Source organism: Amblyomma mixtum, chromosome 6 (genome assembly GCF_055824585.1).
Source record: "Amblyomma mixtum isolate Tamu chromosome 6, ASM5582458v1, whole genome shotgun sequence".
Taxonomy (NCBI): Eukaryota; Metazoa; Arthropoda; class Arachnida; order Ixodida; family Ixodidae; genus Amblyomma; species Amblyomma mixtum.
This window is the reverse complement of record NC_143017.1, coordinates 26,356,342-26,370,572: the sequence shown is the minus strand read 5'-3', so window position 1 is coordinate 26,370,572 and position 14,231 is coordinate 26,356,342. Positions and strand designations below refer to the sequence as shown.

At 49.2% G+C, this 14,231-nt stretch overlaps 1 protein-coding gene across 1 annotated transcript in view; it reads right to left on the bottom strand.

Annotated features, from left to right (window-relative positions):
• pio (zona pellucida domain-containing protein piopio) overlaps nt 1-9,544 on the bottom strand; it is a 105,386-nt gene extending 95,842 nt beyond the window's left edge. The window contains exon 1 of the mRNA XM_089547694.1: nt 9,250-9,544. The gene's annotated coding sequence lies outside the window, so the exon portion shown is untranslated. The remainder of the gene's footprint in view (nt 1-9,249) is intronic.
• Nucleotides 9,545-14,231: the final 4,687 nt, after the last annotated feature.

Sequence of the window (14,231 nt, the reverse complement as noted above, 5' to 3'; positions counted from 1 at the left end):
TAAAACCGGGCCCCGGAGCTGGAAGCGGGGTTCTGCGCTAAGGTGAGATGCTACGCATCTTCGGCTACGCCGAGTAGGGGCCTCCCCTAGTGTTAGCCAGTTCCGCCTTTTGGTTGTTTGTCTTTTTGCCGTTGTATCTAACTTGTATATTCTGTAAATATTTGTATATAAATCTCCAGTTATTGCCTTTTTTATCCCTGCATCTCAACTGATCACAAGACCGTCTCTGACGGGGCACCCCTGGTGCGAAAATCAAGTTTCAGTCTTCGAGTTACCAACCGTCTCTGGCGGGGCACCTCTGGTGCAAAGAAGAAGAAGAAGAACCCGTGAAACTTTACTATGTGCATAGAGGAACGTTATTGTTTCTGATGATGTAATTTTGTTTTTCGTATTTGAGTCGGCCCAGTAGCTCTTCTGGATCCTTTTTGTGGTCTTCATTTGTTTTTCTGCTATGTTCGCTTGGTCTTCTCTGAGCTTTTAAAGTACAGTGCAACGATACGTGACGGTTAGATTGTTTCGCGAGATGAACACGCTATAGATTCGTTTTGTTTGTTTTTGTGAAATGAGGTTAGAAGTCGGCGTTCGCCCGTGTGGTACGTGCTCTTTCTTTTCTATTCGTCTTTTTCGCGCAGTTGAAATCAAGCACTGAAATGAAACAACTAACCCGGTAAACCTTATCGGCGCTTTGATATTGGGCCCTCGATTCGCTAACTTGTACGGGGCTAGCTTCCACTGTTGTGCTCAAAGATGAGAGACCAAGGAAAGCATAGATACTTTTTCCTTCGGTCGGTTCCTTTCTGCACCCACTCAAAGTGCCGAGTAACAAAAGCTGTATGCACCACGTGATTTGGTTCTGGAAAAGCATATGCTCCCCGAAATGCAGCCTCAGCATTGTAATTTGAAGCAGCTACCCGGAACTTGGACGCGAAATGAAGTTTTTTCGGCCTCTCCACACCACATGCTTGATTCTGCACAACCCTTTGGGCACGAGCGGTTTCTTAATCTTTTACGATTTCATTATTTAAATAACCAGATTTTCTGCTTAAACGCGCTCTTTATACTTGTCCAGTGCGTTTCTCTCCAACGATGAGAACACGTCATTACGCGTATGCATCCTTCCAGTATTTCACCAATAGCGTAAAGCTAAGTTTTGGAACGTCGAATGTGATTGCTGCCATGAACGAGTATTGATGACAGATTTCACACTACCGCAGTCGTCGGCTGGTTGGGAAAAGGTTGGGAAAAGTGTCAAAAAATGCAGCTCCAAGGTGAGCACCACTCGCTCAGAGAGCGAGGAAGAGGCAGCAGAGAGGCACCGGTAGGTTAGCTGGAACAGGATTCCACTTGGATATCTGGCACAGAGAAATGGTAAGAAGGGGCGATCGTGGAGGAACGAAGCGCGCTGCCACAGCCACTGCCTGTTTCTCAAGACGGAGGCCTCAGAAAGCGGATCTGGAAAAGGTCTACGTTGTCTCAAGTCGTTCAATGTATAAGTATTCGTGGCGCCTAGTTTCTGCGAAGCAGCCATAAACCCGTCGAAAAGGGCGCTCCAAACGGTCCGGCAGCAGCACGTCCGTCTACACGCGCCTCACTTCCATGTACAGGTAGATACAGTGTAAAAGGAAACACGCGAGCGCATGGCCGCTGCCGCCGACAGCCGGCGAGAGTGGGCGGCACCAGCAGCATGCGCAGGAAGAGCAGCCGGCCGTGCTTACCGCGCGTGCACCATCGCCGCCGATTCTCGTCGGATCTCGACGGCAGCGAGGCGCCGCCGCGGCGCGGCGACCACGCGCTCTCGTGTTCCCTTTCGTATTGCTGTTACCTGTACATAGGGTGCGTTAAACATATCACCGTACTCCAGTCACTGCAGCTGACATTTGCGGCGACCCATCGCGATGCCACGAACGCGTTCTGCGGCGACTGCAGCCAGGTATCCTGCAGAGCGGCGGAATTGGGAGGCCTCGGGGCACGCCGCTGTATAACTAACGCAGCGGCCCTCGGCAATGCAGGAATGTGCAGAAGGAGCCACAGGGATGCCTCACCGGGGTCCTGAGGAAGAGCGATGCGCGGACGAGAACGCATCGAGCAGGGGAAATTGCTGCCAGCGCCGCTCGTAGGCGGCCAAAGGGGTAAAAGACCTCGGTGACTGCCACTCCATCACCACAGGTGCCGCTGGCACCGCGAGAGTCCCCCGGGGCCCAGCGGCGAGAGACACGTGATGGAACACGTGACGGCTCGCTTTCGTGCTCCTCGCGCATGCGCTCACTGGCGAAGCATCTCTAGCTTTTGTTTCTTTCGCGCGCCGTTTAACGCTCGGCTTTGATATTGCCCGGCAAGGTGCAACGATCGCGCGTCTGATTCACTCTCTTCGCATTCTGGCGAACGGAAGGCGGGCTAACAGCGGCTGGCATCAACAATCGACTCGTTATTGCAGACGCTCCCCTTCCCAGCACCGAACCCTCCGCGCTCTTCACCCCGTCAGCTCCGCGGGGTCTGGGGACGGCAAATCGCTCGTTGTTGCTGTCCACGCCGTGTTGCTGTCCACGGCGACACTCGTTGGCGCCGTCAGCCAGACACGACGTCGAAAGAAGCTAGCGGGGCGCTAGTCGGAGAGTTTCCACGGGAGTTTCGCAAAACGCGGCGGCGCGGCCTCTAACGAGACCATTCATTCGGCCGCACGCACTTCCCTCGGGCGCTGCGTGCGGCGATAACGTTATTCCTTCGTCGACAGCACGCGCGCATCCCTCGCGGCAACCTTCGCGGGAAAGCGATCGGCCTGAGAGGGAGGGCAGGGATAGCGTCGGATCTCATCAGTCGAATCTCGCTGCCAGCTGCAGTTTAAGCGGCGCGCGCATTCGAGGACGCTGCCATTCGCCATATTTTCCGCCTCCTTTGTTTAGCGCTCGGCATTCATTGTGACGAAATGGATCGCTAACAGTTGGTTTCATGGGTAAACAAGTTCTAGAAGTACGGCCTCCATACTTTGCATTTCATCCGACTATTCTCATGCGAAGTGCCCGCGTGAAATAGGCTCTGCTGTTCAAGCAGTGAGGCTTTCTCCGTTATCGCCGACCTCGTGCTTGTTGACAAGGCAGGCGTGTTCCCACTCATTTAATGTTGCCTTGAATTACCTTGACTTCGCGCACGCCGTAAAGTTTCCAACGGCCGACCGCTTTAGACACGGTTTTAACGGCACAGGCGACCTAATTTGACAGGCCCATTCCACGCATTGTTCTTTCATTAGGGCTCGTTTTCGCTTTCACCGTGGGACATAGGCCGGACGAGAGACGTCAGCGAAAGAGAAATTTCAAAGTTAACGACCCTTCGCCGTTTATCGCGCCCATCTGGTAAGCAGTTTATCCCTCACGTGTACAGTATACAAGGTGTGTTTGATTACTTGTTACAGATTTTTTGTGTAGAATCAGGACTGGACGTGCGTCTTATCTGCTTGTTTTGTATCTTTGCCGGTAGTAGAGTTCCACGCTGGAGAGATAGGATGACAGGACGTACAGAAGACAGGACATAGTTGCAACCGGCTCATGGCTGCTTCTGGAATTGTAATACGACCTTATCGTCCGCTGCTCGAAGAAGCTTAAGCACGGTATTCCGCATGAAGCCATGGCGTGTGGAACGTTCTTTGACGGAATGAAGCATGAGCGTGAAGCATGCAGTTACTCGAGCGTTCTTTCTTTCTTTCTTTCTTTCTTTCTTTCTTTCTTTCTTTCTTTCTTTCTTTCTTTCTTTCTTTCTTTCTTTCTTTCTTTCTTTCTTTCTTTCTTTCTTTCTTTCTTTCTTTCTTTCTTTCCTTCCTTCTTTCTTTCTTTCTTCCTTTCTTTCTTTCTTTCTTTCTTTCTTTTATGGAGGCCCTGTGCCTTTCGAGATCGACCGTGTTCGCTTCGCAGACTACGTTCAAATGCACGACAGAAATACCGAAGCCTTGATAATGAAAGTAAAAACAAAGTTTCAAAAGCCTTGACTGGAGCACGTAATAACAGAATTAATCTACCGACATTCCGCCCCTCTTCGTCGCTCCTTGACGTGCAGGCGAGAGCTCCTGCTTGAGAAGACAGCCGGGACACTTTTCTGCTTCGATACCGGCTTTTACGGGGAAAAAACAAATTATCCCGCAAAAGTCGTAAAGAGAGGGAGCGAGGCCATCAGTGCTCGTATGCGGGTTGCGTGCTAACAAATGCGAAATCGCAGTCGCGACGAAGAACTGCCGCCGCTAGAAACAGTAAAGCGTTCGCCAAGGCCACTGCGGCCCGCGTCACGTCGAGTGAATCTCGGAGAAAAAATTGAGGCAGTGCAGTGCACCGCATGGAGGAAAATAAGTGGAATATATATGCACATATATCTATGATCTTCACTGAATTCTCCGAACCGGCGGCGCACAGGACGGTCAAGTCGCCGCGTGTCGTCCCGCGCACCGAGGCAGAAAGTACGTGCATAAAGTACTGATTTAACGACGAAGCGTACCCTGCAGCGCCGCTCAGGTGGAGGTAGCGGGGGTTGGGGGGGGAGAGAGAGAGAGAAATTACTTCACTTCTTGGACGTGTGCTAGTATCAGCGTCCAGCAAGAAACTTCGACTGTTGTTGACACATAACTGTTATCTAATTGCCAATATCTGACACACGCAGGATGTACCGACGGTGGGGAGGAATGGTGTTTACGCAACTTTACTGCCGAGTTCGGAGTTTTTGAATTTTGCTTTGTTGCAATCTTTGGTATCCTTGTATTGTTATTGTATTACTGTATTGTAGTGCCAGTTCTCGTTTTCCTATCACTGACCATTAATGCATACGTTATCGATTCCCCCCCCCCTTATGTAATACCCCACTTAGGGGCCTTTAAGGGATAATAAATGATGATGATGATGAGTGCTAAAGTCGTCGGACTGGCACAAAAGGCCCCCCCATTAACTGTCTCCTACTAGTTTCACTAGTAACGTAGACAATAACCTCGCATCTAACGATTCCAGTTCTAGGGTTTTACATCTGCTTCTGGCGGGAACGATGGTGCTCAAAAATTTGATTCCCTCGAAATACAGGCAATAAATGAGGTATACGCCATGTGTGCTTCACTCCTCGGCTGTGTGCAACAGTCGCACCGGTTTTATATCGGGTACATGGCGTAAAAAAGTGGGGCTATAGGCTTCGCGCGCCCGCGGGAAAGTAATCAGGGCCGTTGTGCCACGTTCCAGCTTCTTTTGTTCCGTGAAACTCGCGCTTGCGCAATAGCGGCGCTGTTTGCCGTCTCCCTTACTCGCATTCCTATCGCTCTATTGTCTTTTTTTTTTTTGCTATTTTCCCCAGAAAGCAAGGCTGGCGTCTTCCTCGCGTGGGGCTATCTGGATTGGTGTCCGCATGTGAATCGAAGCTAGCAAGGACAACTCAGGACGCGCAAATTTCCCGTGGTGTAGACAGCAATGCCACAACACTCACGAAACAGGATAGCGAGTTTTACGCACGGCATTTATTATTATAGAAATTTGCGCTGCCCTGAGCGAGATGTCGTGTTGCTAAGCTTGCTTATTCATAGTTCTGTACCCGTTCGCGTTTCCCTAGCGAAACCGCGTGAAGTAAATGCGCAATTTCACCATAAATTAAATTAGTTAACTCTCGCCCAGTCGTAAATTGCCATGTTCCCCGTCTGAGCCTTTCATGTATCTTATTACTGTTCGTTGTTTCTTTTCTGCTTAATTACATAGTATGATTTATCATTACAAAGCCAGTGATGTCATTTATCTATACTGAGTGTATTTTAACTGTGTGCGTTTGTCATTTCGTTTTCAAATGTACGAAAACTATGTATGATGTGGTGCCAACTGCTGCCAAGATGTAGGGGCAGTCGTCTCGTCAAGCTACAACTTGGAGCAGCTTTTTGCGACTGCCCCATCCTTATTCCAAGCAAAATAAAGAGTTGATTTGATATGATTTGAGCTAGGAGATACTTGCTTTTATTAGTGTAAATAAGGACACAAGCATTAAGCGAGTAACCCTCTCTAATCTCTGTTGTTTCGTGCCGTTGTTTTAAGGAAATAGTCTGCCAGCCTGTGCGCTCAGCAGGGCAACACTTATAAGTTGCGCATTTCAGTGACTGTAGGCAAATTAAAAGCTTACAACGCCGGCAGCTGGGTCCGACCCAAAATGCGCGCGGCCTTCACAGCGGCCGCATTACGCAAACGCTGCAGTGCTCACTAGAACGGAAAGCTGGCCGAGTTGGCGAAAATTCGTGTTCACAAAACAGGCGCAATACAAACGAGAATACACAATACAAGCGTTACTGAATAATTACAAAATAAAAATTGAAGTCGGCCATCCAGCCACGGCAGAATAAAATGTTCAGATACACTGAGGACAGCTCCATACATTATTTGTTCTTCGTGAAACGCGATTGTGAGGTTTTTTTCTGGCTACGTTGACGTTGACCTGGCAGTAGAAGACGCATTTTTATCACAAATTTCGACTTGGAAATTTTCCCAACACTCGATTCAAGCTCTTGACGTCAAGGCCAAGAAGGACTCCGTGATCAACGTCGGGAAGCGAATGAAGGTGTAGCCTAGCCTCAGAGATCCACGCTAAAAAAAACTTTCTGAACGGCCAACGAGGTGGCTAAGTGGTTATGGCGCTCGGCTGCTGACCCTAAATACGCGGGTTCGATCCCGGCCGCGGCGGTTGAATTTCGATGGAGGCGAAATTCTAGAGGCCTGTGTACTGTGATATGTCAGTGCACGTTAAAGAAACCCAGGTGGTCGAAATTTCCGGAGCCCTACACTACGGCGTCCCTCATAGCCTGAGTTGTTTTGGGACGTTAAACCCCAATAAACCAGACCAAAACTTTCTGAACTTCACTTCGAAAAAGGGTAGTTGTGCAAGATCCCATTCTTTCTTTTTTTACCTTTTCCAGCTTACAAAAGCTATGTTATCAGTGAGAACAGCCTATAAGTCATTAGAGGGCCGTTATCTTTCGACAGACGCCAACCTTAATTTGTCCCCTCGGTCCCTTTAACCCCACTCAGTCGCCCCTGCACTCTGTGCCATCGCCAGTTTTCCCACATTCATCACTGATTTCCATGTGCGCTCCATACGCGAGGCATCAATTTAAGGTTTCGGCTTTGGAAGAGCAGGTTTGTTAAGGAGTGTAGTGCATTTATTGAGTGTGCTTCGCGCCGTCCTGCCTTCTGCTCGGTGCGCGAGGAGCTGTTGAAACCAGTTTCAAGGTAAGGGAGAATCTGCAGGCGCCCTTTGTTTATCTTGAAAGGGAATTTCTCTTCGGCTTCATCCCTGCCCTCTGCTGGCGGCGCGCATAACAGATAGTGCCTTTCTGCTCTCTGTTTCCGGCACGAAGACAAATTGTCGTTCGTGGCAGTGTCGGATTAGCTGCTTTTCCGGTTTGATGAGCGTAATGGCTTTTCACTTGGAACTCGAGCGGAGCTGCACTCGGGCGAACTCGTTCATTTTGAAAACAACTGGCGCAGTTTCACCCTGTCATGTACTTCGTGCACGGGCAGCTTATGCGCTAGAAGCCTGCACGCATATCATTAGAGAGAGAAAAAAAGTTAATGTCAGGTATGTAAATTTCCTAAAGTTATATTCGCAGAATGGCGCTTGTAGGGAAAATGGGATTTTATATCAGCTTCGTGATTGATGTCACATGTAGGCACTGAACTTATGTCTTGGTTTATTTAGGTAAAACATGCAGCTGTTATTTAATTGCTACGAAAAAAAAAATTCCCTTCAATTCCCACACGACTGCTTAAAGCAAGCCTTTATCTTCAGCACAGCGATGAGTAGAAACTGCGGTGCTAGCCTATTACCTTACTGTGCGTAATTGCTGCCTGCAGTAATCTACTCCTAGAGGGAAAGTGAGAGAGAGATCAGGTCGATGGAGGCGTGGCTGTGTAGCCTGATAGCAAACAATTCAAGCTACTCAACTAAAAAGCACCGGCCCATCGCTGTGGTCTTTCAATCCGTTATCGCAAAACCAATCGATAATTTGCCTATTTGGCCCGCTTGCAGCACAAACCTACGCGCTAGGCTAGGTTTCTGAAACCTTGAACTGTTTAGCGCTACAACTGCGAGAAGTGGTTCAAGACGTTTAGCGCTGTGATGTCTTTCGCTTGTGAGGCATGGCGTACCTCCAGACGACAGAAAGTAATTGCGTCTATCAAATGAAAAATGCGTTGAATCAAGCCTGCGTTTTACAGCAGCAGCCTTTGTCATTAAACTCCTTCATAAACATGGTAAAACTTTAATGAAAAGGCAACAAACGCTCTTTAAGAATCAGTCTGGCGTTTCCAAGTGTCGTGCGTGGTGCTTCATCCTATTTTTCGATTTCCGGGGCACGATAGGATGCGTGTTAGCAAACTGCATGCGCCAGTATTTGATCGCTTTCTCATGTCCTGAAACCAAGCCCTGTTGACATGATCGAATGAGAGCGTGGTGTAGGGGCGACGGGGCCTCCGCGCGTTTTGCAAACGTACAACATGCTCTGTAAGCACTTTCGCATCGCCAGCGCTTGCTCTAATCTCGCTAATCCTTGTCGAAGCATCGATGCGGCCGTGCTGCACGGCAGGATAGCGCCCACGTGCCCGGAACGTGCAACAGGTCATTGCGAGAGTCTTGTTCGATGCAGGACATCAGCTCGCGCACTGTTAACACACACCTCGGGAACGTGCCGGTTATCTGAGAGGCCTGTCCGCTCGGCGATGTGGAGGACTGCTCCACTATCAGAGGCGTGTAGGAAATGAATTTCAATGAAGTGGCAGCGCGGATCACGATCAGAGTTTTGTAGAAGGGAAGAGGAAGAGAGAAAAAAAAATCAAGGAGGCCTCTGTGGCAGTGGAAAGTAACGAAATGGCACAACAAGATTCGCGAGACGACGAACGGGAATCAACCGTATCATCGGGTCCTTCCGCAACAACCCTCTGGGCGACCGTGTGGCCGATGCCAGGCGCGGCAACGCATTGGAAGTCTAGTCCCACGCTACGCGGCCCTCTCGCAACCGCGTCCTTACAGGAAATCTGGGACGCAGCGCTCGCAGCGAGCGCCTGCCGCATCTCACGGCCCGAAGCCACGCCGCCCCGAGGCGCTCGCGACCTCCCCGTACACTATCCTGTCCCTTCCTCGACGAAGGAAGACACCGACCGCTGCTCTAGTCTACTTGAGAACGCTAGGTTAGGCGAACGAACCCAGCCCCTGCATGGGGCGTACACGCCGGCAGTGGCAGCGAAGCGAGCCTTCACTCACCTAGAGGCAGTGGGCGACGTCCTGCGTGAGTAGGCGCCGACGGAGTTCAGGCTTCGTTCGGCGGTCGCGTTCGAACAGGTCGTACTACGTCGGGGCTGTACTGTGAGTCGAAAAGCACTGCGGTCTCCTCCTCCGGCTGCGCGCACGCAAAATCCGTCGGTTGTCAGGCGGTCCGGGCTCGGTGGCGGCGCTGGTCGGAGCCGAGCTGGCACACACACATCCGCGGCGGTGGACGACGTCGACGACGGCGCTCGGTCGGTTCCGCACTCGGGGGCCCACTCTCGCCAAACCCGTTTTCGAGTGACCTCAAGCGGAGAGCGCGGCCCACGTTTTTATACGGGGAGGCGGGGTCTGCTCACGTGACTTTCCTTCTCGGCACACAGGTAGACCGGCGGCGGATCCCCCATTTCTTTTTATTTCCCCCTTTGCGAAAGCGCCTGCCTTCGAGCAGTTTCTGTGGCGCTTCTTTTCTCTGCCACCACCTCTCCCTCGGCCGCCGCCACATCTTCCTTTCGCTCAGCTTGGTGATCGTGCCCCCTTCCTTTCGGTTTCCGCCCATCTCCTGCTGTTCAACCCCCTGTTACGAGCAAAAAGAGCAAGCAAAGAGGTATCGGGCATATTTCTCTCGCATATTTGTACGGCCGGTCTTCCTTCCTCAATTTACCGGATTTTGCTCTTGTTTCCTTCGCAACTAGTGGCCGTCGACTTTACTTTTTTTTTTCCTTCTTGTCCCACTGGTGCTTGTTTCTTCGTGTTAGGTTCCCCACCAGGCTGGTTGGTTCCCCTCATTTCTGGTCCACTGAGAGGCCCGCCGCTGGAGCAGGCACTTGTCAGAGCTTCTCTGTTGACTTTCCTTTTCCCCGCCGCCGCCACCTTCCCTCGCTTCCGCCAAACTGCTGCTTAAGGCTCCCTTTTTTTGTTTATTCCTCGTCTCCGTGCTTCCTTGCCTACCTGTCAAAGTGTTTACGCAGCTGAGCCCCGAGAGCCCCTGTCAAGGGCCTTGTCTTACGATGCGTTCGCCGCTCGCCCGCCTGCTCTTGCCCCTGGAATTTTCGTCGGCTGACCTGTCATTGTCTGGCCAGCCTCCGATGTCGAGGTTCGGCGTTGTTTGTTAAATTGACCGCTTGCATACCCCGATGATCTATTCTATTACAGTCGCATTTATGTATTTACGCCTCTCGTTAACTTTCTGTCTCCTTGATTGCTCACGGTTTCCCTTCCGGTTAGCATGCTTGTAAACTGAATGCACCTGAGGGGCGACTTAATTAAGCTCCCCCTTAAGGCTATAGACATGATAGTGTTAATTAGCCCCTTCAGTGGCCTGGGGTCCTCTTTGCATATCACTTCGCAGACACAGTATATTCTTCTTGCCTCTCCTGACAGTGGCGCAGCTGCTAAAGGTGCACTGAAGAGGAATCTGAACTCGTGCTTTCACCTCGGGAACTCCATCTACGCGTTCCGAGCATTCTTAGAAACTCCGCATTATTGTCCTCTGCGGCCAATTTCCATAATTTAAATCGGATTAAAAGTCTCGGCTACCGCCTTTTTTTGAAATCGCTGCAGACGGTAGGCGGAGTCAACCAACCTTTTAGCCGGTCCCGTGGCGGTTTGTCGCTCTGCCATCGGCGGAGTGATACCTAGTGATCGGCGAAAGCAAAGAGTCCACGCGTATTTTTATTTCCGTGGGCATAATTTGCGGCTATGTAGCCGCTGACTGGATCTATTTATTCACGGAAACCTAAAAAACAAAATAAAAGCGAAAGCGAAGCCGCCACCCGACTGTCTGAAAGGCACTCCACGCGTTATAGTTGACTCCTCCTACCGTCTGCGGCGAGTTCAAAAAAAGGCTGGAGCCGGGACGTTTAATCCAATTTAAAATCGAGTTCCCGCTGTAAGAAGGCAAGTTCAGATTCCTCTTCAGTGCCCCTTTAAGCGATGCGCCAATGTCCGGTGGCTCAGTGGTTATGGTGCTCGGCTGGTGACCCGAAGACGCTGGTTCGATCCCGGCCACGGCGGTCGAATTTATACGGAGGCGATATTCCAGAGGCCCGTGCGATGTCAGTGCGCGTTAAAGAACCCCAGGTGGTCGAAATTTCCGGAGCCCTTCACTATCATAGCCTGAGTAGCTTTGTGACGTTGATCCCGGCAGGCGGCTATTTGAAACACAGCCACCCCGGCGGCGTCGCTTGTGACACCCAGGTTGCTCTTCCCAATCAACCTCTTGCGACCAATCCTTAATTAAACTGCTACCTGCCGCAGTGCGCAAGTTGTGATGACGTCGCAAGGTCACGCGAACTAGCTGGCAGGTGGGCCACCTTCTTTATGGCTCCCAGTGCCACCGCCTCTGCCACCGTCTACGACGCCGGATTTTCCGCAGAGCCGGAACCTGAACCCTATCGCGTTAAAAATTAATTACTCCAGTGATGTTACTGCACAGAGTAACGGGGGTGGTGCATTCCAGCGTGATATTACGCATGAAGGGAGTAATTGCTCATTGGCATCCACCCAAGCGCAGCCATACAAAAGCTATACAGCTTTCTCAGAAACTTCGTAGTTACGGTCCGAGGTTCAAACCCCGGACCAGGACGAATTTTTCTTTAACTACGAAGTTTCTGAGGAAGCTGTACAGCTTTCCTTTGTAGCCGTAACTTCGTAGCCGTAACTTTGTAGCCGTAACTTCGTAGTTACGGTCCGAGGTTCAAACCCCGGACCAGGACGAATTTTTCTTTAACTACGAAGTTTCTGAGAAAGCTGTACAGCTTTCCTTTGTAGCCGTATGGCTGCGCTCGGGTGGATGCCAATGAGTAATTACTCCCTTATTACAAATCTACTCCACCTTGGGGGATTCACCTAAACATTTGACCAAATCAGTTCCCACTTCGAGTTATTGATCAATTCGCTCTCGCCCTACCATAAGCTTGCCGTCCCGGTTAGCTCAGTTGGTAGAGCGACTGCTCCGGCTAAGCGGTGGTCCCGGGTTTGAACACCGAACCGGGACGGATTTTTCTTTAACTACGAAGTTTCTGAGGAAGCTGTATAGCTTTCCTTTGTAGCCGTACGGCTGCGCTCGGGTGGATGTCAATGAGTAATTACTCCCTTATTACAAATCTTCTCCACCTTGGGGGATTCCCTTAAACATTTGACCATTACGTATGAACGTCACGGGGAAGCAGCAGGATGAATCGAAGACAGCCTGAAAAACGTTATTCGGTTAAACGCAGTGTTCTTCCCTCACATGCTATACATCAGCTAAGCCAATGAATTCGGTCGAAATTTACAGTGATTTCGACCGCGATATTATGCTTCTTTTAACACCGTTCTCAACTTAGAATTCATTCAATTTGTTTTTTTTTTTCAGAGAATTTTTACATGCCCGCTTAACACCGCTTGTTTGTTATAACTCGCACCGTAGCGAAAGCTCGTTTGAAATTATCGTTCACCAGCTTGGCCAGCAGTCTGAGGTAATCAACTGCTGTGTAGAGAGACGAATTTATTTCTCCCATCCGCGGTGTCTGCACTACACGCAGGAGTTAATTACTTCTGAGGTTGAGGTCGAGCTCTATTTCTTTCAGAGACGAAAAAGGAAACTCCTGGCGAGGTCGCACTTCCTGTGTACTGTGTACAGCGGTGTGCAACAAAGAAACTGAAATTTAACAGATTATTACAGCAATCAAATTATTTGCTAGCAGAAAGCAGTATCACAGCAAAGAAATCAAATGCATACGTAGACAAGAAACCGTACCCTCAAACAGCCTGTAAACATGGCACAAAATCACTAAAAAAACACTGCTACACTTTTCACATGACAAAAAAGTATGCTTCTCTGAAAAAAAAAAATTTAATTAATACATGTCAGCGTTGATTTCTTGCTTTTGAATGTGTTTTAAAATTTCCGGTTAAAGAGACCAAACTCGATACTTAAAAAGATGAGCTATTGAGGTCAGTTGGAAGCTGGTAAGTTATAACTTTTGTTTTCCGTAATCATTCCTTGTTTTAGGAACTAAATTTCTTTTGACAAGTACTCTTTGGCTTAATGTTATTTTTACCCTACATATGGCGCCATTGTTTCGCATTCATTTCCGCAATTCCTTTCGTATATCCATTGTACGCCATTGTTTGCTCTTAAAGCTCTCCTTATTTTGACCATTCATTTTTTTTGTACATGTTATGTTTTCGTTCTTTTTTTCCTCATGCCAAGAACTGGCGGAGAATTTCAATGCTGTTGCGAGATGAAGCCGAACTGCTTTTAAAAGCAATAGAAAATTATATGGCACAGAAGGTTCAACGTCCCGAAGCGATATGGGCAGTGAGAAACGCGCTCATAGGATGGGCTCAGCAGTCGATCGCTCTAACCACTTAGCCACAATCAGAAATATCATAGCTGTGAGACGTAACCTCTCAGGACAAGACTTGATTGAAGAGCTTGGCTAATTGGTAAACAGATATATCGAATTTATATCTGCCCCAAGTCTTCCGTTTCTTTTTCCCCGAAACGAAAACGCCTTTTTTTTTTTTTTAACCTACACACGTCGCAGAAATGCGTGCTTGGAAGCTGATGGGATGCAGGGTATACCGGTGGGATCTGTTTCACACGAAATGACTCTGCTTCTATCACAGAAATTTATCTCGTACATTTCAACGGGCACGTTCCGGATCAAGGTGAGAGTCGCGAGAATTACAGAACTGTATGAGACACTTGGTAAGCTAGCATGCACGATTTGTGGTCGATATCCATGTTCGCAATCTTTTTGATGCCCTTAGTGAAAATATCTGAGTTAGTTTTGTTCCCTTTGCAATAAGTATGGAGTATTTGCGTGCTCTCAATATGAAAAAGAAATTTTCAGGTTTAGCGTTGCTAGTACGAATAGAACATAATTTGAATTGCACCGAAAGTAAGCCTATCACTTTTGGTATATTGTAAACTTTAAAAAAGCACACAAAAATATTAATCAAAGCACTGCTACGAATAATCTTAGCTGGTA